At 55.3% G+C, this 22,299-nt stretch overlaps 1 protein-coding gene across 4 annotated transcripts in view; it reads left to right on the plus strand.

Annotated features, from left to right (window-relative positions):
* Nucleotides 1-22,299, plus strand: part of NPAS2 (neuronal PAS domain protein 2) — a 253,292-nt gene that overhangs the window by 220,728 nt on the left and 10,265 nt on the right. The window lies entirely within an intron of this gene.

The following is a 22,299-nucleotide window of genomic DNA, read 5'->3' on the forward strand; positions in this document are numbered from 1 at the left end:
CATGCTGCGCACCTCCCATCATGCTCCATCCCTCATGCTGCGCACCCCCATCGTGCTCCATCCCCCATGCTGCGCACACCCCATCGTGCTCCATCCCCCATGCTGCGCACCCCCCATCGCGCTCCATCCCCCATGCTGCGCACCCCCCATCGCGCTCCATCGCCCATGCTGCGCACCCCCCATCGTTCTCCATCCCCCATGCTGCGCACCCCCCATCGTGCTCCATTCCCCATGGTGCGCACTCCCCATCGTGCTCCATCCCCCATGCTGCGCACCCCCCATCGTGCTCCTCCCCCATGCTGCGCACTCCCCATCATGCTCCATCCCCCATGCTGCGCATCCCCATCGCGCTCCATCCCCCATGCTGCACACTCCCCATCGCGCTCAATCCCCCATGCTGCGCACTCCCCATCGCGCTCCATCCCCCATGCTGCGCACTCCCCATCGCGCTCCATCCCCCACGCTGCGCACCCCCCATCGTGCTCCATCCCCCATGCTGCGCACCCCCATCGTGCTCCATCCCCATGCTGTGCACTCCCCATCGCGCTCCATCCCCCATGCTGCGCACTCCCCATCGCGCTCCATCCCCCATGCTGCGCACTCCCCATCGCGCTCCATCCCCCATGCTGCGCACCCCCATCGCGCTCCATCCCCCATGCTGCGCACCCCCCATCGCGCTCCATCCCCCATGCTGCGCACCCCCCATCGCGCTCCATCCCCCATGCTGCGCACCCCCCATCGTTCTCCATCCCCCATGCTGCGCACCCCCCATCGTGCTCCATTCCCCATGCTGCGCACTCCCCATCGTGCTCCATCCCCCATGCTGCGCACCCCCCATCGTGCTCCTCCCCCATGCTGCGCACTCCCCATCATGCTCCATCCCCCATGCTGCGCATCCCCATCGCGCTCCATCCCCCATGCTGCACACTCCCCATCGCGCTCAATCCCCCATGCTGCGCACTCCCCATCGCGCTCCATCCCCCATGCTGCGCACTCCCCATCGCGCTCCATCCCCCACGCTGCGCACCCCCCATCGTGCTCCATCCCTCATGCTGCGCACTCCCCATCGTGCTCCATCCCCCATGCTGCGCACCCCCCATCGCGCTCCATCCCCCATGCTGTGCACTCCCCATCACGATCCATCCCCCATGCTGCGCACTCCCCATCGCGCTCCATCCCCCATGCTGCCTACTCCCCATCGTGCTCCATCCCCCATGCTGCACACCCCCCATCGCGCTCCATCCCCCATGCTGTGCACCCCCCGTCGCGCTCCATCCCCCATGCTGTGCACTCCCTGTCGTGCTCCATCCCCCATGCTGCGCACTCCCCATCTCGCTCCATCCCCCATGATGCGCACCCCCCATCGTGCTCCATTCCCCATGCTGCGCACTCCCCATCGTGCTCCATCCCCCATGCTGCGCACTCCCCATCGCGCTCCATCCCCCATGCTGCACACCCCCCATCGCGCTCCATCCCCCATGCTGTGCACCCCCCGTCACGCTCCATCCCCATGCTGCGCACTCCCTGTCGTGCTCCATCCCCCATGCTGCGCACTCCCCGTCGTGCTCCATCCCCCATGCTGCGCACCCCCCATCGTGCTCCATTCCCCATGCTGCGCACTCCCCATCGTGCTCCATCCCCCATGCTGCGCACCCCCCATCGTGCTCCATCCCCCATGCTGCGCATTCCCCATCGTGCTCCATCCCCCATGCTGCGCACTCCCCATCGTGCTCCATCCCCCATGCTGCGCACTCCCCATCGCGCTCCATCCCCCATGCTGCACACTCCCCATCGCGCTCCATCCCCCATGCTGCACACCCCCCATCACGCTCCATCCCCCATGCTGTGCACCCCCCCTCGCGCTCCATCCCCCATGCTGCGCACTCCCTGTCGTGCTCCATCCCCCATGCTGCGCACTCCCCATCATGCTCCATCCCCCATGCTGCGCACCCCCCATTGTGCTCCATTCCCCATGCTACGCACTCCCCATCGTGCTCCATTCCCCATGCTGCGCACTCCCCATCGTGCTCCATCCCCCATGCTGCGCACCCCCCATCGTGCTCCATCCCCCATGCTGCGCACTCCCCATCGTGCTCCATCCCCCATGCTGCGCACTCCCCATCGTGCTCCATCCCCCATGCTGCGCACTCCCCATCGTGCTCCATCCCCCATGCTGCACACTCCCCATCGTGCTCCATCCCCCATGCTGTGCACTCCCCATCGTGCTCCATCCCCCATGCTGCGCACTCCCCATCGTGCTCCATCCCCCATGCTGCGCACTCCCCATCGTGCTCCATCCCCCATGCTGCGCACCCCCCATCGTGCTGCACAGTCACACATCAGACAGTATACACGCACACATCTGATCGCATACACTCACACCCCACTTCTCCCTGTGCCCTCCGGTGGGCGGTCCCAGCAGCTGTGCTGCACGCCGTGGTCCTCTGCCTTCTACCGACACGCACACACCCGATCGCATACACGCACACACCCGATCGCATACACGCACACACCCGATCGCATACACGATCGCATGGGAACCCACACCAGCGTACTCCGGCAACCCCAGCAAGGCGAGGGTATGTGTCAGCTGGGTTGCCGGCGTACGCTTGTGTGGGCTCCCGGGGGTACAGCACTCACCTGGGAGTCGGCGCTCCGTGTCGGTTCGGGGAATGCGTGCGGGGGGCGGGGCCAGGGCAGGCATTACTCGATGTGTACCATGGCTACCAGTGTACCCCGCCCCCCGTACGCACGGGAGCCCACACCAGCGTATGCCGGCAACCCCAGCAATGCGAGGGTATATGTCGGCTGGGTTGCCGGCGTATGCTGGTGTGGGCTCCCGGGGGTAGAGCACTCACCTGGGAGTCGGGGCTCCGTGTCGGTTCGGGTAATGCGTGTGTCGCGGGCGGGGAGGAGGGTGTCAGCACACCGCGCTCACCCCTTCTGCTCGGGTCCGGCAGCTGCTCAGTGGTGGCTCGAGCGGTGGGCCGGATCCCGGGGTTTCTCGAGCGACACTCCTTGCCCGTGAGTGAAAGGGGGTTTTGGGATGTTGGGATAATGTCCGTGACGCCACCCACGGTTGTGGTGATGTGTAGCACCACCGCTGCTTAATGCGGGGATCCCGGGGATGGTGATGGGAAGCAGCCAGGTGTTGTGTTGCCCCTCCGTGGGTAGGGGTTGGTGATCCCGGGGCCCGGTGATGGCTTGGGAGGTGCAGGGCTTGGTGGGCGCAGGGACGCGGGGACAGCGCTGTGCCTTGCGGCACTGTGGTACTCACTCAGCCTGAGACGTGACACAGTTTGTACGGTAAACCAACGGCTGGTAGGACGGTCCCACAGACGGCTGCTTTGCTTTCCCGGTAGGTGACGGTGATGTCCCTTTTCCTTGCACCTGTATGTACGGTTGGTTGCGATGGGTCCCCACCGGTAACCCGCTCCCCGGCTTCAAGCTGGGCCGGAGGAGCACTACACTTTGCCCGCAGGCGCTGGCCCTCAGAGACTGGTGCCCTGGCGGTGGCGGTGCCTCTGTTGTACAGGTTGGACTGTTGCCTTCAATTGGGACTTGGTTGTTGGGGGAATCTACGTCCCCTTCACTGACGGATTCAGCAAATTTGGCGACTCCTAGCCTTGCCGGGGTCCGAGAGGCCCCTGCCCTGGTGCTGACTGTCTTTCGGAACACTGCTCCAGACCACCGGGCACACAGCCAACGGGGTCCTTCCAGGAACTTCCAAACGGTCCCCCTCCGGACAGTCACCGCCGTCGCTGACCTTGCTGTACTGGCCCTACACAAAGCTGGGCTCTCAGGCTTTCCTTTCTTCTTGTCACCTCACTTGCTTTCCTCCTTTACTCCTCTTTCTCTTTACTCTCACTTTCACTTCTTTGTTGTTTACTTTAGCTCCTCACTCAAGCTCCTCCTGAGCTAATCTCGATGTTTACTCAAGCCCTGCCTGGGCTAATCTGCCTGACACTTCCTGCCTCCAGAGCTGTGAGCTCCTTGGTGGGCGGAGCCAACCGCCTGGCCCACCCCCCGGTGTGCATCATCAGACTCCTGGAGGAAGGCAACAAGGATTTTTGGTTCAGCTTAGGTGTGCCTACCTGGGGTGTGGGGTGTGGTGGTGTGTGACCTGTGTCCCCTGGCTTGCCCAGGGCGACACATTCCCCCTTAGCAAAACGCAGACCGTCCGCGGGCTGCCGTCCTACACCGGTTTTATTTTTCTGTAAAAGGGGTAACAGGGTTAAACAACATGCATAACATTTTTAATAAATTCTTCCCAAGACGGGAGGCACATTTACTTTTAACGTTTCAACGGTATACGGTCACGGTTTCCGCTCTCTCCCACCCAAGTAACCTGGCCCTGATGCTGCCCCTAAAACCCAGGCAGCACCCCTTGACCCACAGTCCAGCACACGGTACCCGAGCGAGATCTCTCCTTCCCTCCAGAGGGTAGCCACCGGTTCCTTTGATGGCTGGGCCCTGGCCTGCTCTGCTCAGGGCCCTCCCTCCAACCTGCCTCTCCGGAGGCGGCCTGCGGAAACGGTAACGGTACTCAACATATTTACAAGCCACTAACGTTTGTGGTTGCCCTGCAAAGTTCACGGGCATGTCCATGGATAGTTCCCATGCATTTTTAGACTTTAAACGGTCCCCACGGGGACAACGGTGCCGGCTCCAGCCGGTTGCTAATCACAGCAGACAATCAGGTGAAAACTCGGATAATCATCATTTTTCTTATCATTGCAGAACTTTCAAACTTTTCAAACAAGCAGGTGGTCCCAACGGGGACGGTGCTGCGGGCCTTTATTGCCCTACTCCGGTCTTTCAAGCGCTGGGGTTGCCGGCAAGGGGTAGAGGTCTGCGCTCGCTCGGGCCTCCGGGCCCCTCCTGAGTTTAGCGTCCAGCGCAAACCATCCTCGCTCCCCAAAGTGCCGGGTATACTGCACGATATCTCCCGGCATCAGGTTACGGCCGGGATGTTCTTCGGGCAGGTGAGCATGCACATCCCGCCGGGCTACAAACACTTCGGCCTCCAGGCCCGGCTCGTAGATGAACCCGTAGCCTCGGCGGACATCAAACCGCCTCACCTGCCCCTCGTACAGCGGTCCCCGGTCACGGAATGTCGCTTGCCGGAGATTCTCTTTCTCCCGGATCGCTCTGGCCACCAGCTCGGCCTTCTTCCTCTCCCTCTCGGCGATCTCCAGGCCCAGCGGTACCGGCTCCCTATCCCAGTACGGCGCTGCCGCAAGCGCCGGCGCACGGGTCGGGCCCCGCGGGACATCCTGGACATTACCCACTGTCAGGACTACGGGTGGCATGTCCCGCGGTGTCTTGGCCTTGGGCGCTGCCTTGCAGCGACAACCCGGCGCTACCTCAGCCGAGGTGTGGGGGATGGGCCTAGGGGCTTTCCGCTGCTGGGCCTTCGGCCCGGAGCGGGTCATCGGCTCCGGCTCGGGGAGTTTCTCAGGGGATGCCTCCGGTTCGGTCTTTGGAGTCTTCCACGGCAACACTGCGGACTTGCTGCGGGCTCCGGCTACAGGTTGGCCCGCTTGGGCGGGGACGCTGGGTACTGCTACCGGTTGCGGTGGTAGCAGGCCTAGTGGCGGGGTCACGGCCTCCGGGACGGGTAGCGAGGGAGGCAGCGAAGGGAGAGGGCTTGGACCGGGCCCCACAGCCGCGATGACCGGCCCCTCAAGGGCGTCGGGACGTGGGTCACTCACCCTCCCTTTCTCCGCTTCCTCCTCGCGTCTCCGCACGGTGGCTACAACGTCCGCCATGTCGGCCTCCCACTCCTCCATGAGGAGCTGCATCTTTACCTGCAGCCGTTGGTAGAGCTGCGCGGTCCGGATCTCCACCCATGCCGCGGTTCCAGGCGCGGGGGGTACGGCGTCGCGGGACGGCATCCACATGCTGGCTTTCTCTCTTTCTTCCAGGAACGGTATGTTTGCAGGGTCCTGGCGTCCCTGCTTTTATAGCCGCAGCTACATGCGGCCAGCCGCCATCGCGTCCCCCTTAGCTCTTTCCGGCCCCTCCTCTCTCGGGGCCTCTACTGCTCGAGAAGACGCTCGAGCGGGAACTTTTCGCGCCAAAGATGGCGGCTTCTGAAATTTTTCTGCCGGATACCTCCGGCGGTAACAAGGCGCACCTCTACCAGACGGCAGAGCGGTAAGATCCTGTTCGTGACGCCAAGTTGTCGCGGGCGGGGAGGAGGGTGTCAGCACAACGCGCTCACCCCTTCTGCTCGGGTCCGGCAGCTGCTCAGTGGTGGCTCGAGCGGTGGGCCGGATCCCGGGGTTTCTCGAGCGACACTCCTCGCCCGTGAGTGAAAGGGGGTTTTGGGATGTTGGGATAATGTCCGTGACGCCACCCACGGTTGTGGTGATGTGTAGCACCACCGCTGCTTAATGCGGGGATCCCGGGGATGGTGATGGGAAGCAGCCAGGTGTTGTGTTGCCCCTCCGTGGGTAGGGGTTGGTGATCCCGGGGCCCGGTGATGGCTTGGGAGGTGCAGGGCTTGGTGGGCGCAGGGACGCGGGGACAGCGCTGTGCCTTGCGGCACTGTGGTACTCACTCAGCCTGAGACGTGACACAGTTTGTACGGTAAACCAACGGCTGGTAGGACGGTCCCACAGACGGCTGCTTTGCTTTCCCGGTAGGTGACGGTGATGTCCCTTTTCCTTGCACCTGTATGTACGGTTGGTTGCGATGGGTCCCCACCGGTAACCCGCTCCCCGGCTTCAAGCTGGGCCGGAGGAGCACTACACTTTGCCCGCAGGCGCTGGCCCTCAGAGACTGGTGCCCTGGCGGTGGCGGTGCCTCTGTTGTACAGGTTGGACTGTTGCCTTCAATCGGGACTTGCTTGTTGGGGGAATCTACGTCCCCTTCACTGACGGATTCGGCAAATTTGGCGACTCCTAGCCTTGCCGGGGTCCGAGAGGCCCCTGCCCTGGTGCTGACTGTCTTTCGGAACACTGCTCCAGACCACCGGGCACACAGCCAACGGGGTCCTTCCAGGAACTTCCAAACGGTCCCCCTCCGGACAGTCACCGCCGTCGCTGACCTTGCTGTACTGGCCCTACACAAAGCTGGGCTCTCAGGCTTTCCTTTCTTCTTGTCACCTCACTTGCTTTCCTCCTTTACTCCTCTTTCTCTTTACTCTCACTTTCACTTCTTTGTTGTTTACTTTAGCTCCTCACTCAAGCTCCTCCTGAGCTAATCTCGATGTTTACTCAAGCCCTGCCTGGGCTAATCTGCCTGACACTTCCTGCCTCCAGAGCTGTGAGCTCCTTGGTGGGCGGAGCCAACCGCCTGGCCCACCCCTCGGTGTGCATCATCAGACTCCTGGAGGAAGGCAACAAGGATTTTTGGTTCAGCTTAGGTGTGCCTACCTGGGGTGTGGGGTGTGGTGGTGTGTGACCTGTGTCCCCTGGCTTGCCCAGGGCGACACACGTGCGGGGGGTGGGGCCAGGGCGGACGTGCAATGCGTGAGGGGGGCAGGGCGTGGGCCGAGTTGCTAATGCGTGCAGGGGGCTGGGGCGAGAGGTCAATCCGTGCGGGGGGCGGAGCCTGGGTGAGCGGCCAATCCGTGCGGGGGGCGGAGCCGAAGCGAGGCGAGCGACCAATGAGAAACTTGTCGCGGTAACGACAGAATTTTGGGGCAAGAAAGACAGACAGACAGAATAATATATATATATATATATCTATATATATAAATATAAAAGACCTACTCAAGGGCAGTCCACATCTGACCCTCATATGTATTATCTTATGTTTGTCCCACGTGATGCTTGACGCATTTCTTCCTCTTCAGGATCATTGGGATAAAGAAATTCCCAAAAATGGAAAAAAGGGGGCATTGTACCATGCCACAATCCTAATGGTGGATATGGCAGACAACATTTAGTCCAGGGATCACAGAATGAGTAGGAATATAAACAGCTATCCTATAAGTGGAGGGCCAATAGAGATGCTACCTGATTTTGCAGCTGTGTACCACAGTCCAACATTGTAGACAATTATATCCAATAAAGGATCAATGTAAATTGTATAGACACATGCTCGTGTCTTAAGTTAAATGCATACTTCCTGAGCGCCCATCATTATCACGTGATTTAGGCCCTGTGCGCACACTGCGTTTTTACCTGCGGTTTTTTTTGCATTTTTGCTGCAGAAATTTCTTGAGAAAATGGTTGTAATCTTTCTGCAGACATTCCCCAGCAAAACCTATGGAAAAAAAAATAGCTGTGCGCACACTGCGTTTTTTTTCTCAAGAACATTCTTTCTGCAGATTTTCTTGAGAAAAAAAATATGCATGCCACTTCTTATCTGCAGGAACCTGCGCTATTTCACTCCATTGACTGTAATTAATCATTAAATACCGCAAGGAATAACGTAAGTAGCAAATTATGTGCATTTCACTGCGTTTTCCTGCAATATTCCCGCGTTATTTAGCGTTTTTCAGGAGATTTCTTGAGAAATTTCTTCAGAACAATCTTTTTCTTGTGCGCACAGGGCCTTATACTCACATGATGCACATCAAGGTCGAGTCCTAATGGCACTCATTGGAGCACACACCGGCTCAACAAGTGTAATGCACACTTCCTGTCCGACCACTGTCACATGGCACCTCATGCAACAAACACGTCACGCACCACTCGACTGCATCATATTCAGTCATGTGACACGTTTAGCAGCCATTTCATAATACCCAGGGCTGTATTTTGCCTTCATGCTGCCCTAGGCACTTTAAGTGGTCGCGCCCCTTAGTGACAACGTAACACTGAGTTTTCGCACACGACATCTGTTTAAGGCAGATCTACTCTGTAAAACACTTGAAAAAGTATCAATGAGAAACGAAGGGCACTAACCCCCCCAATGGGGTTCACCACAGGCACATCAAAACATAGCATGAGTATAAAATATTCCCACCAAACCGTCCCCACTTATATACTGTGACTGTCACACTGCCCCTAATAAACTACACACTGCCCTCCCTTATAAATTATACCCACCACACCTTCCTCAATTATGAAATATGATCTGCACATTGACCTCACATCATGCTGCCCCCTCCTCACAATGTCCCATGCATTCTGCCCACTCCTCACAATGTCCCATGCTTGCTGCTGCCCCCTCCTCCCAATGTCCCATGCATGCTGCCCCTTCCTCACAATGTCCCATGCATGCTGCCCCCTCCTCACAATGTCCCATGCATGCTGCCCCCTCCTCCCAATGTCCCATGCATGCTGCCCCTTCCTCACAGTGTCCCATGCATGCTGCCCCCTCCTCACAATGTCCCATGCATGCTGCCCCCTCCTCACAGTGTCCCATGCATGCTGCCCCCTCCTCACAATGTCTCATGCATGCTGCCCCCTCCTCACAATGTCCCATGCATTCTGCCCCCTCCTCCCAATGTCCCATGCATGCTGCCCCCTCCTCACAGTGTCCCATGCATGCTGCTCCCTCCTCACAATGTCCCATGCATGCTGCCCCCTCCTCACAATGTCCCATACATGCTGCCACCTCCTCACAGTGTCCCATGCATGCTGCTCCCTCCTCACAATGTCCCATGTATGCTGTCCCCCCTCACAATGTCTCATGCATGTTGCCCCTCCTCCCAATGTCCCATGCATGCTGCTCCCTCCTCACAGTTTCCCATGCATGCTGCCCCCTCCTCACAATGTCCCATGCATGCTGCCCCCTCCTCACAATGTCCCATGCGTGCTGCCCCCTCCTCACAATGTCCCATGCGTGCTTCCCCCTCCTCACAATGTCCCATGCGTGCTGCCCCCTCCTCACAATGTCCCATGCATGCTTCCCCCTCCTCACAATGTCCCATGCATGCTTCCCCGTCCTCACAATGTCTCATGCATGCTGCCCCCTCCTCACAATGTCCCATGCATGCTGCTCCCTCCTCAGTTTCCCATGCATGCTGTTCCCTCCTCACAATGTCCCATGCATGCTGCCCCCTCCTCACAATGTCCCATGCATGCTGCCCCCTCCTCACAATGTCCCATGCATGCTGCCGCCTCCTCACAGTGTCCCATGCATGCTGCTCCCTCCTCACAATGTCCCATGCATGCTGCTCCGTCCTCACAATGTCCCATGCATGCCGCTCCCTCTTCACAATGTCCCATGCATGCTTCCCCGTCCTCACAATGTCCCATGCATGCTGCCCCCTCCTCACAATGTCCCATGTGTGCTGCTCCCTCCTCACAGTTTCCCATGCATGCTGTTCCCTCCTCACAATGTCCCATGCATGCTGCCCCCTCCTCACAATGTCCCATGCATGCTGCCCCCTCCTCACAATGTCCCATGCATGCTGCCCCCTCCTCACAGTGTCCCATGCATGCTGCTCCCTCCTCACAATGTCCCATGCATGCTGCCCCCTCCTCACAATGTCCCATGCATGCTGCCCCCTCCTCACAGTGTCCCATGCATGCTGCTCCCTCCTCACAATGTCCCATGCATGCTGTCCCCCCTCACAATGTCCCATGCATGTTGCCCCTCCTCCCAATGTCCCATGCATGCTGCTCCCTCCTCACAGTTTCCCATGCATGCTGCCCCCTCCTCACAATGTCCCATGCGTGCTGCCCCCTCCTCACAATGTCCCATGCGTGCTGCCCCCTCCTCACAATGTCCCATGCGTGCTGCCCCCTCCTCACAATGTCCCATGCATGCTGCCCCCTCCTCACAATGTCCCATGCATGCTTCCCCGTCCTCACAATGTCCCATGCATGCTGCCCCCTCCTCACAGTTTCCCATGCATGCTGCCCCCTCCTCACAATGTCCCATGCATGCTGCCCCTCTCCATGAGCTCCTAATGCTGCCTTCCTCTTTTTCATAATGACACCTCTATGCTGCCCCACTTATCCTAAGACCACCACACTAACGCTTATGCTGAGACACCCCTCCCACACATACACACACACACACACACACACAAACTACCCCACTCTTGATATTGACTCCCCTACATTGCTCCACTCCATACTGAGCCCACACATGCTGCCCCTTCTCCATAATGAGCTCCCAATGCTGCCCCCCTCTCATTCTGAGTCCTTACACTCCCCCGCCATCGATTTTGTCATTGCACTATCCTTCAACCCTTGTCCTCTGTCTCTAGGATTGGCCCCTCTCTCCCATTCCCCCAGCAGCAGCCGCTCTCCCCCGCCTTCACCAGCAGCCTCTCCCCCAGCATCAGCCTCTCTCCTCCCAGCCCCCCCAGCATCAACCTCTCTCCCCCCAGCGTCCCCCAGCTTCAGCCTCTCTCCCCCAGCCTCCCCCAGCTTCAGCCTCTCTCCCCCAGCTTCAGCCTCTCTCCCCCAGCTTCCCCAGCATCAACCTCTCTCCCCCAGCTTCCCCCAGCATCAGCCTCTCTCTTCCAGCTTCCCCCAGCATCAGCCTCTCTCCCCCAGCTTCCCCCAGCATCAGCCTCTCTCCCCCAGCTTCCCCCAGCATCAGCCTCTCTGCCCCCAGCCTCCCCCAGCATCAGCCTCACTCCTCCCAGCCTCCCCCAGCATCAGCCCCCCCAGCATCAGCCTCCACCCTCCCAGCCTCCCCCAGCATCAGCCTCCCCCCTCACAGCCTCTCCCAGTATCAGCCTCCCCCAGCATCAGCCTCTCTCCCCCCAGCCCACCCAGCATCAACCTCTCTCCCCCCAGCTTCAGCCTCTCTCCCCCCAGCCTCCCCCAGCTTCAGCCTCTCTCCCCCAGCTTCCCCCAGCATCAGCCTCTCTCCCCCAGCTTCCCCCAGCATCAGCCTCTCTCCCCCAGCTTCCCCCAGCATCAGCCTCTCTCCCCCAGCTTCCCCCAGCATCAGCCTCTCTCCCCCAGCTTCCCCCAGCATCAGCCTCTCTGCCCCCAGCATCAGCCTCTCTGCCCCCAGCATCAGCCTCTCTTCTCCCAGCCTCCCCCAGCATCAGCCTCACTCCTCCCAGCCTCCCCCAGCATCAGCCCCCCCAGCATCAGCCTCCACCCTCCCAGCCTCCCCCAGCATAAGCCTCCCCCCTCCCAGCCTCCCCCCTCACAGCCTCTCCCAGTATCAGCCTCCCCCAGCATCAGCCTCCCCCAGCATCAGCCTCTCTCCTACGAGCCTCCAGAAGCAACAGCCTCTCCCAGCATTGGCCTCCCTCAGCATCAGCCTCCCTCCTCCCAGCCTCCCCCAGCATCAGCCTCTCTCCTCCCAGCCTCCCCCCTCCCAGCCTCCCTCAGCATCAGCCTCCCTCCTCCCAGCCTCCCCCAGCATCAGCCTCTCTCCTCCCAGCCTCCCCCAGCATCAGCCTCCCCCAGCATCAGCCTCTCTTCTCCCAGCCTCCCCCAGCATCAGCCTCTCTCCTCCCAGCCTCCCCCAGCATCAACCTCCCCCAGCATCAGCCTCCCCCCTCCCAGCCTCCCCCAGCAAAAGCCTCCCTCCTCCTAGCCTCCCCCAGTATCAGCCTGTCTCCTCCCAGCTTCCCCCAGCATCAGCCTCCCTCAGCATCAGCCTCTCTCCTCCGAGCCTCCGGCAGCATCAGCCTCTCCCAGCATCAGCCTTCCTCAACATCAGCCTCTTTCCTCCCAGCCTCCCCCAGCATCAGCCTCTCTCCTCCCAGCTTCCCCCAGCATCAGCCTCCCTCAGCATCAGCCTCCCTCCTCCCAGCCTCCCCCAGCATCAGCCTCTCTCCCCCCAGCCTCCCCCAGCATCAGCCTCCCTCAGCATCAGCCTCTCTCCTCCGAGCCTCCCGCAGCATCAGCCTCCCCCAGCATCAGCCTCTCTCCTCCCAGCCTCCCCCACCATCAGCCTCCCTCAGCATCAGCCTCCCTCCTCCCAGCCTCCCCCAGCGTCAGCCTCCCCCCATTTCAGCCTTCCGCAACATCAGCTTCTCTTCCCCCAAGTCTCCCCCAGTATCAGCCTCTTTCCTCCCACCCCATACGCAGATCTCCAGTCTGCATTAGAGACACCCCCACGCTCCTTATGAATCTTCAGCTCTGCGAGCACTTACCTGCTCCAGGGTCCGCCGTCATCTTCCTGGCTCACGTGAGTATCCTCTTCTGACACCGGCTTCCATCGCGGCGTCCACTGCGGCGTCCTGCTGTGAGCTCTGCATGTGAAATCCATACAGCATTGGACGCAGCACAGAGGAAGAAGCTGATTGGCGCGCCTGTGACCCCGGAAGTGCAGGCGCCGGCAGTTCCGGGGTCAATCAGCTCTCTGTGCCCGGCCGCTGCAGTTTGTCTGCATTCGCGTCTTAATTGACGTGGATACAAATAAATAAAGTGCGCCTCTCCCCCCTCCGAAAATACAGTGGATTTAATGAATGTGTAAAAAAAAAAAAAAAAATTTTTTTTTTTACTGCTAGAAGGTGCCGCCCCTTGCATCCTGCCGCCCTAGGTACGGGACCACGGGTGCCTAATGGTAAATACGGCCCTGATAATACCCCAATAGACATTCAAACCCGCTCCATGAGTCCATCCACTGAATGTTACCATGCCATATGTGATGTAGTTACCGCATGGTGCAATATCAGTAGGAACAAGTGGAGGCATGCGCATTATGTGCCTTTACGCCCAGACTTAATGCCTCCCAATCTAGTCAAACATATAGCGGTCTGAGGGGTTACATATATTTGAGTCGCCACAATGCCCAATAATATGGCTAAACATTTTTTTTAAACTTTTAAAGGTACATATTCATCTTGTAATATAAAGGCTTCTGAGATACTTAGTTTATTAATGTATACATTTTACAGTAGTTAGTCCCACCATGGTGATAATACATAAAGGCCTCCCATTTCAATGCACAAGTGTCTGCCATCACTACCTCTTGTGATAGGGCATTCCACAGTCTGATTGCTCTAACTGTAAAGAACCCTTTCCTATTTAGCTGTCGGAATCGCTTTTCTTCCACTCGCAGTGTATGCCCCCTGGTCCTTAGTACTGTCTTTGGAAGAAATAAGTCATGTGCCAGTCCTTTATATTGACCACACATGTATTTATACATATAAATGAGATCTCCTCTGAGACGTCTTTTTTCTAAGCTAAACATATCTAACTTTTTCAACCTGTCATCATATGGGAGGCCTTCCATTTCTTGTAGTAATCTAGTTAGCTGCCTTTGAACTGATTCTAACTTCTTTATGTCCTTTTTATAATGTGGAGCCCAAAACTGGATCCCATATTCCAGATGTGGCCTTACAAGTGATTTATAGAGGGGTAACAATACATTGGGATCCCGGGATCTAATCTCTCTTTTTATACACCCTAAAATCTTGTTTGCTTTAGCAGCTGCTGCCTGACATTGAGTGCTGCTGCTCAGCTTATTTGTAATGAGAATACCCAAGTCCTTCTCCTGTTCTGTCACCCTGAGTTTACTTCCATTTAATGTATACGCAGCTATAGGATTACTCTGTCCTAGGTGCATTACTTTACATTTATCAACATTAAATCTCATTTGCCAAGTATCTGCCCATTCTGACATCTTATACAGATCTTTTTGTAATATTGTACTATCAAGGTCTGTTTTTAATATCCTACATAGTTTGGTGTCATCAGCAAAGACTGACACTTTACTATCAATCCCATCCACAAGGCCTTAATAAAGAGATTAAAAAGAATCAGTCCTAGCACAGATCCCTGCGGCACCCCATTGCTGACTATAGCCCATTTAGAGAATACCATTTATAACTACTCTTAGTTTCCTATCTTTTAGCCAATTCCTTACCCAGGTGCATATAGTTTCCCCTAGTCCTTGCTTCTGGAGCTTTAGTATAAGGCTATTATGTGGTACAGTATCAAATGCCTTTGCAAAGTCCAAATAAATCACATCAGCTGTATTACCAATATCCAGATTTGCACTTACCTCCTCATAGAACCACAACAGGTTGGTTAGACACGATTTATCTTTCATGAATCCATGCTGTCTGTCAGTTATTATCTTATTTTCTGCAATATATTTTTGCATGTCATCCCTTAAAATGCCCTCAAAAATTTTGCATACTACTGATGTCAGGCTTACTGGACGGTAGTTGCCTGGATCCACCCTCTTACCTTTCTTAAATATAGGTACCAAATCAGTAATCCTCTAATCCTGAGGCAGCACCTCTGTTACAAGCGAGTCTAAAAAGATGAGATACAGCGGTCTGTCGATTTTGGAGCTCAATTCCCTCAATATTCGTGGATGAATGCCATCTGGAATTTTGGGGGATTTGTCAATGTTTAATTTACTCAGACACAGGTGAAACAACCAAAATGTAGCTGTTCATTTAGGCCATGTGGAGACATAGTATTTCGACAAAACATCTATTTCGACTCCTTTTGAAGGATCAGCCGATTTCAATCTCCTCCCTTCGTCGGTTTATCAGCCTTGTCTATTCCTTGAAATCTCCTGGCTTTTTTAAGGCCAGCATGTGGGCCATTTACATGTTTTCCTAAGGCCCCCTTCACACGTCCGTGAAAAAAAGATCCGTTTTTTCACGTACGTGTTAAAGGGGTGGTTTGCTCCCCGTGTGCCGTGTTTGTGTGTTTGTGGCACATTCCTGTTCTCCGTGTGTTATACGTAATAACACACGGAGAACGGAAAGCCCCGCCTTACCTGATTATTCCGGCGCTGTCTGTGGTGCTGAATGACAGCGTCCTGCACAGGCCACGCCCCGCTGACGCTGCTTCCGGACCCTAGTAAAGAAGATGCGTTGTTCAAAATCACTGGGGGACGGATACAGGTGACAGCCGCGGCAGAGACTGCATTTACAAATAGTTCCATTCTATTTCTAGATTTGACGTCATTATATGCCTTTTTCAGGACTCTTTTGGGATATGCCCTCTGTACGAATCTAACCCTAAGGTCATCGAACTGCTCCTTGGATAACGTCTCATCCGAGCAGTTCCACTGTACCCCAAGGTATTTCCCATGGGTATACCTCTTTTAAGGGACTAGGATGGTTAGGGAGAGAGTTGGTGGTAGTGGCTTTCCTGTGTACATAGGTCTCTAGGGAACCTCCCTTAAGCGGGCTTTACACGCTACGATTTTGCTACAGCGATCTCATTGGGGTCACTGAAGGACTGAAGGAGCGATTTTGGATGGTTGCAAAAACGTCCAAAATCGCTCCTCATTGACATGGGGGTCCGCTCCCAATTATCGATACTATCGCTTTCCCGTTGTTGTTACTCGTTCCTGCGGCAGTGCACATCGCTGTGTGTGACCCCCGTAGGAACGAGGAACATCTCCTACCTGCCGCCGGCCATAATGCGGAAGGAAGGAGGTGGGCGCTCAACTCCGCCCCTCCGCTTTCATTGGGCGGCCGCTCAGTGACATCGCTGTGACGCCGAGCGGACCGCCCCCTTAGAAAGGAGGCAGTACGCCGGTCACAGCGACGTCGCTATGCAGGTAAGTATGTGTGATGCGGGTGCACGATTTTGTGCGCGACGGGCAGCGATATGCCCGTTTCGCACAAACAATGGGGGCGGGTCGCATGCTAGCAATATCGGTACTGATATCGTAGCATGTAAAGCCACCCTTAGGGGTACTTTGCACGCTGGGACATCGCTACTGCGATCTCGTCGGGGTCGCATCGAAAGTGACGCACATCTGACGCCGGTAACGACGTTGCAACGTGCAAAGCCTAGTTGCGCCGATAAACAATTGCAAAAGCGTCGTAAATCGGTGATCTGTGCAGTGTCGGACATTTTCATAATGTCGCACCAATAGGAGATACAATGTTGTTCCTCATTCCTGCGGCAGCACACATCGCTATGTGTGAAGCCGCAGGAGCGAGGAACATCTCCTTACCTGCCTCTACCGGCTATGCGGAAGGAAGGAGGTGGGTGGGATGTTTACATCCCGCTCATCTCCGACCCTCCGCTTCTAATGGCCGCCTGCCGAGTGAAGTCGCTATGACGCCGCACGATCCGCCCCCTTAGGAAGGAGGCGGGTCACCGGCCAGAGCGACGTCGCAGGGCAGGTAAGTGCATGTGAAGCTGCCGTAGTGATGTCGCAATGTGCAAAGTACCCCTTAGTCTTTCTGATAGATATGTCTATGTCATTATGTGATCCCTGGACTAAATGCTTTTTGCCATATCTGCCATCTGGTTAGTGGCATGGTACAACCCTCTCCCCCGTCCGACATTATTTTCCGTTCCTTTATCTCCTGATGATCCTGAAGTGTAAGAAATGCATCGGGAGTCAACTAGGAGCAATATAGGGTGATACATATTAGGGTCAGTTGTGGACTCGCCTTGTCAGAGCGGGAGTTTTGTGATGAGTAGAGTCTTCTCAGAATAGACAGGGACATTTTTAAATACCTCCCATTATCCACTGATCAGGACAGACAATCACTCAGGAAGGAGGTTGTCCTAAGTATCACATCCGCTGGGCACTGACAAATGGGGTTCTATGTTTATTTTTGGTCCACATGCTGTAAATTCCTAAGACTTGATACATGGTTGATTGTATCTGACCACTGTTTAGGTGGCCACTGTTTAGGTGCGTATTATATGTCCTTATTGTAGCAGCTTTATTAGTTTATGAATTTGGGATTAATTCCACCGACTGTATTTCTGAATAATTGGAATCATTTTTAACATCTGTTGAGTCGGTTGTTTTTTGTTTTTACCAAGTGTGTCTATTAAATTTGTTTTTTTTTATTCAATTTTATTGAGGAGTGGTGCCAATTTTGTCATTTAAATTTTTCTTTTTTGTATGGCATGTATCGATCGGATTAATTAATTTTATATTTTGGTAGACCAGATTTTTGTGATGACGTGACATAGGGGGCCGATGCATGCAATCACCAACGCACGTTCCACTTAAATTCTACTGTCAGAAACAGACAGCAGCATTTAAATGGTTAACCACAGCAATGGAAGCACTGCTTCGGGTGCTGCTGAGAGAGTAAAGGCGGTGTTACACGCTACGATATATCATGCGATCGCATGAGCGTTCGCGCCTGCCCCCGTCGTTTGTGCGTCACAGGCAATTCATTGCCCGTGGCGCAGAATGTCGTTAACCCCTGTCACACATACTTACCTCCTTAACGACGTCACTGTGGTCGGCGAACATCCTCTTCCTGAAGGGGGAGGGACGTTTGGCGTCACAGCGACATCACACAGTGGCCGCCCAATAGAAGCGGAGGGGCAGAGATGAGCGGCCGGAACATCCCGCCCACCTTTTTCCTTCCTCATTGCTGGTGGCCGCAGGTAAGCTGTGTTCATCGTTCCCGGGGTGTCACATGTAGCGATGTGTGCTGCCTCGGGAACAACGAACAACTGGCGCGCAGAAGGAGGAACGACATTATGAAAATGAACGACGTGTCAACGAGCAATGATAAGGTGAGTATTTTTGCTCGTTAACAGTCGTTCGTAGCTGTCACACGCTACGATATCTCTAACGATGCCGGATGTGCGTCACGAATTCCGTGACCCCGACGACATATCGTTAGATATATCATAGCGTGTAACGCCGCCTTTAAAGCCTGCTTTACACGAGACAACCGATTGTGCGATAGCACGATCGATCGTACCCGCCCCCGTCGTTTTTGCGTCACGGGCAATTAGTTGCCTGTGGCGCACAAACTCGTTTAACCCCCGTCACACATACTTACCTTCCGGACGACCTCGCTGTGGGCGATGAACGTCCACTTCCTGGAGTGGGAGGGACGTTCGGAGTCACAGCGACGTCACACGGCAGCCGGCCAATAGAAGCGGAGGGGCGGAGATGAGCGGGATGTAAACATCCCGCCCACCTCCTTCCTTCCATTAAGCCGCCGGGTGCCGCGGGAGGCAAGTAAAGCTGCTGTTCATCATTCCCGTGGTGTCACACGGAGCAACGTGTGATGCTACGGAAACGATGAACAACCGCCGCCATTTTAATTAAACAATTTTATGAAACCTAGCGACGAGTACACGACTCACGATTTGTGAGCGATTCTGCATCGCTAGGAGGTGTTACACGAGACGACGTCGTGTACGATGCCGGATGTGCGTCACAAAAACCGTGACCCCGACGATGCATCGCAGGATCAGTCGTCTCGTGTAAAGCCCGCTTTAGGCTCTTGAGCAATCTCAACATACTGTAAACCCTCACAGTCATGTACATGTATGTGATATTGCATTGATGGCTTAATATCGCTTGAGTGATACCAGTTACATTATCCTGGGATAAAGCTTCAATACTGCCAGAATCTCTCTTTCTAGTGCGATTTAACAGTTTAGTCATTCTATAGATGAATAAGAAGAAGAAAGTCTGCAAATTCTAAAGCTGAACGTTATATTTGATGTGAAAGAGAAAATAGTTTAATGTGTTCATGCAATTGCCGTTTGAGAAATAACGTAAGCCAAAGATAATGCATGGGTTGTCAAGGAAACAGGTTATTCTTAGATTGAAATCAAAGTGGAATATTTCAGCTTTCCTATTCACGTAATGTGTGGCAATCTATCCATTCATTTACACTCATCACTTTTCTCATTAAATGGTCATTGGTGTTTCAACAAACTTTGCATAAATCAATACTACAGGGGAATATAAGAAACTTTGTAATGTTTCAGAACGCGCAACCATAAAAATCTACAATAGAAAACAAGTAACCTAGCAGGCCTGCGAGGCCCCAGGTATGCGTTCTAGGGTTAACAGAGAAATCTATGTCTGTCTCTACTTATGAGACACTTAGGGGTGCTTCACACACAGCGAGATCGCTGCTGAGATCGCTGCTGAGTCACGTTTTTTGTGACGCAGCAGTGACCTCATTAGCGATCTCGCTGTCTGTGACACTGAGCAGCGATCTGGCCCCTGCTGTGAGATCGCTGCTCGTTACACACAGCCCTGGTTCGTTTTTTTATTGTTGCTCTCCTGCTGTGAAGCACACATCGCTGTGTGTGACAGCGAGAGAGCAACGAAATGAAGCGAGGAGGGAGCAGGAGCTGGCATCTGGCAGCTGCGGTAAGCTGTAACCGGGTAAACATTGGGTAACCAAGGTGGTTACCCGATATTTACCTTCGTTACCAGCCTCCGCCGCTTTCACGCTGCCAGTGCCGGCTCCTTGCTCTCTGCACATGTAGCTGCAGTACACATTGGGTAATTAACCCGATGTGTACTGTAGCTAGGAGAGCAGGGAGCCAGCGCTAAGCAGTGTGCGCGGCTCCCTGCTCTCTGCACATGTAGCACAGCGACGTTATGATCGCTGCTGCGTCGCTGTGTTTGACAGCTAAGCAGCGATCATAACAGCGACTTACAAGGTCGCTGTTACATCACAGAAAATGGTGACGTAACAGCGACGTCGTTGTCGCTGTTGCTATGTGTGAACCCAGCCTAAGGCTTATTCCTCTTCCTTTGCTTCCATAAACGGAAACTGTTGTAAACTTTTTCCCCTTTTCAAATCATTTATATGACCATGGAGCCTTTTAAGAGATAAGCCAGTCAATTCCTTAAAATGGGTAGTCTACTAGTTTTACATTGATTGCCTGTCCTTAGGATTAGATCAATGTCTGCTCGGCTGGGGTCTGACACCCTGCACCACCACCAACCAGGTTTTGTAGGTACAAGTGTGGTGCCCCTGAGGCTACAGTCGCCACATAGTATTGCACCCAAATTTGGGTGTAATGCTAAACCCGGTTCCTGAGGAGGTCATTCCCGGTTTCACTACATTATACACTCAAATATACACTAGGTTGCCCTGTTCCCACTGGGGACTGGGCTAGGGTAGGGTAATAAAGGGGTCTCTAACAGAGTGGGATTTATAGGATGCCCTCATACAGGGACCCCAGACCCACTAGCTTAGGACCTGGAAGGGGAGGTGCAGTCAGCAGGGGGAGTCAGGAGGCAACACAACAGTTAGACAGTTCTCCAGCAGGAGAGGAAGGGAGCAGTCGCATCTTACAGGTGCTCCGGTGGGAAGGAGGAGAAGTTCACATGATTGCCATGAGGAGAGTGAACCTGCTCCCCACGGAAATGACGCCACACAGGGCGGCAGGACCCTAGGGAAGATCATACTTCCCATTGGTTTTCCAGAATCTGCCTGGACTGGGAATGTTTCAAGCTTCCCTGACCACACTGCGCCCGACAGCACAGTTCCAGAGAGGATCTGGGGTCTCGCATCAAGCCGGACCCCATATCGGTACCGCGGCACCTGCATATAGGGACAAGAGTACATCACGTGAAAACCCGGGTCCCCATATAGCTTCAAGCCAGGGGATCCAGAGACAGGCGTTACTAGGAGGGAACCCGCCGAACACCACACTGGACTGATCTCTAACGGGTTCGGGTTCGACGGAGCCCATCACTGCAAGTGACTGTTATTACCCGAGTGAGCAGCACAGCACTAAAAGTAAGTAAACAACCTGGAACTGCAGCCATAGATTCTGACTCTTTATTACCGGTACTGCCGCTCCCTGCCGCCATTACTACTCCCCTCATCATCCTCCCCGGGGCACGCTCCACCTATGGATACCACCCATAGCTGCTACTGTGCCACCCCCACGCCTGTAGCAGCCGAGCTGCTTGGATCCGGATCCACTGTGTGGCTCAAGGGATCTTTTGGACCCGGGGGTCACGCTGACATGCCAAATGAAAAGGGGGACGTAGTTGTACGGGTTTGGCCGTAATCAGTTTGTGACGCCAACAGTTTAGTTTTCGGCCTCAGTGTGTTACTTCCTTCTGTCCTTGTTCCCAGAGGGCGGGGCTTCGTCTTTGCGCCCTTTCTCGGGGAAGAAGACGCTGGGCTGTTGTTTTTCGTGCCTAAAAATGGCGGCAAAATGGCGACTTCTCAAAATTTTGCAACGGATCACCGCTGACTGTCCAAAACAAGGTGCACTCCCAAGAGGGAGGTGGATGGGTTACATTCCTGTTTGTGACGCCAGTTTTTGGGGTGTGTCGCCACCATGCCTGTAGCAGCTGAGCTGCTCGGATCCGGATCCGTGTGTTTTGGATCCTCTGGACCCGGGGGACACGCGGACACGCCAAATAAAAAAGGGGATGTAGTTGTACGGGCTTGGCCTTAATCAGTTTGTGACACCACCCACGCTGTGTGGTGAAGTGTGACACCACCGCTGCTGTTGTGGGATACCCGGGGGAGGTGTGATGGCAGCTGGATGTTAACCCATCCGTGGGTAGGGATGGTTGCCCCGGGACCCGTTAGGTTGGTGCAGGGGATGGCGATGGCGAGGGCCTGCGCGCCCAGACGTACCAGGGGATGTTTGGTTACTCACAGTTGAATAAATCACATGAGTCTTTTGGTAAACCAAGGTGCTGGTGGCCGGCCGCCGCGGCCGGTTGTACTCTGGTCCCCCACCTGGGCTGGTGGTCGCCGTCTTTTCCCTCTGCACTGTTTTGTTTGTGTAG

This window comes from Anomaloglossus baeobatrachus, chromosome 2, assembly GCF_048569485.1.
Source record: "Anomaloglossus baeobatrachus isolate aAnoBae1 chromosome 2, aAnoBae1.hap1, whole genome shotgun sequence".
NCBI classification, from domain to species: domain Eukaryota; kingdom Metazoa; phylum Chordata; class Amphibia; order Anura; family Aromobatidae; genus Anomaloglossus; species Anomaloglossus baeobatrachus.